The sequence below is a fragment of the Phoenix dactylifera genome, chromosome 5 (assembly GCF_051530095.1).
Source record: "Phoenix dactylifera cultivar Ajwa chromosome 5, Ajwa_hap1_PhDact_Kaust_v1.1, whole genome shotgun sequence".
In the NCBI taxonomy this organism is placed as follows: domain Eukaryota; kingdom Viridiplantae; phylum Streptophyta; class Magnoliopsida; order Arecales; family Arecaceae; genus Phoenix; species Phoenix dactylifera.
Window position 1 is genome coordinate 13,852,501 of NC_143194.1, and position 1,955 is coordinate 13,854,455.

The window sequence follows — 1,955 nt, forward strand, 5'->3', positions numbered from 1 at the left end:
CACTCAAATATTTCTTTCCCTCTCCTATAGATTTATGTAATTAAGTTCCATAAGACCTCTCCTTCTGAAATTTTCAAATTTTCTTTCTCCCTCTCAATTGATCATTCCATTTAAGAGTTTAGAATCCTAAGATAATGTTCAACAAGATTGTCAATCTCAAAAATATATTTCAGCTTATTTTCATAAGACTCAAGGTTTGAGATAAGACAACCTTTATAGAACTCATCTCAAGGAAATTAAAGCATGTCTTGCAATATAAGGAGGTTCATCAAAATCAATCCATAAAATTCAAGGTATGCATCAAAATAAAGTGTCTTTGGGATAGGATACTGAATATCTAAAGCTCCCCCTCAAAAGATGCATTCTTCTTTAATCATTTTAATTGTTGAATTTCAGATTTTTGGTGATAAACGTGAATAACACTGAAATTCTGTAATATCAAGAATGTAGAGTGATCTAGAATTATTCAGAATTTATAGTAATCACTCTTTCTAATCCTTTAAGAACAAGTTATGCTTTCTCCTAATCTTAGAGAAAATGTATAAAAGTATTAATCAGAAAATGATTCAATTGAAGCTCAATTTCTTTCAAAAGCATTTACATTTTCTTTCTTTTAGAATCATTTGAGTGAGATGAAATATTTCTAGCTTTAAGATCATTCACTCTATTGATGGAAGTCTTTAATAATATAGGAGAGAAAAACCTATAGATGACCATTGAGGTATATATATTTATAGAACTCAATTTCTTAATCTCAGTTTTTCATCGTACTGATACCAGCAATGTATACATGATGCTCAATAAATTTTTAAATATTAAAATGAAGTCATATATTTAAAAATATTTACTTGCATTTAAGATCATCGTAAGACACATCATTTGGATCAATATTAGTATACTTTGAAGATAAGAAATGATATGTTTCGGATGCGTATCGGAGCAATCAAAATAAATTCTGTTTTTCTTACATTAACATTTTATTTAGTAATCATATGGAGTTTAAGCTTTTATACAAAATCCAATTCTGAATTTCATAAAGATTTTCAATAGAGCCCTTTTAAGTCATAATTTGAGATATGTATCTTTCACATTGTAGCTCATCTTAAATTATTACGATTGAAAAATACATATTTCAATAACATTAAAGCACTTTCAGAATCTTTGTGTTTAATTTTGAGTTTTGATACAAAATAAAGGATATTTTAACAAGTATTAGGACATTATGTATCAAAGTTAGGCGAGTAGAAAGATAGATCAAGATCAATTTATTTTCCCTAAATAGAGATATTCTTCTCTTCTCCTTTCTACAATTCTATTTAGCTTTCAGATTTTAACAATGATTGTGAATGACAAATCTGAAATTTCTTTTCAATAGGGTCAAACAAAAGATGTTATGCAGCAATTCAAACATTCAATCAAATTGTCCAAGTATGAAGCATTACAAAATATTGAGAACCCATAAATCAAGACATCATACCATATGCAAAAACATCTCATGTGTTAAATCATGCATTAACATAATAAGAACAAGCATGTCAAGGATCAAAATCAATTCTTTTCAAATAAACTCCCCCTAATTAAATATAATCTTGCATTGATTTCATCCTTAAATTGTGTTTTCAAGTGATTAAAAATTTGACTTAATTCTACTTTCATTTACTTTGTTTTTCATTTATAACTTTCTTATGCTCTATACTCTATTTGCTCCCTTCCGGTGGAGTTGGGAAGGGGCACGAGGTACTACCACTAGCCTCCCTCTTGTGCCGTCCCTAATATGCCCTACACCGAATAGTTGGGTCAAATAGTGCCGAGTACTACCACTAGCCTCCCCATTGGCACCATCCCTATAATGAGCAATATAGAAAGGTTAAAATGTTTACTTCAAACTCTCCCTGTTTAAGTGTAATTAATTATGAATTTTATCCCTTCCAAATGTGCCGAATATATTATGCTTG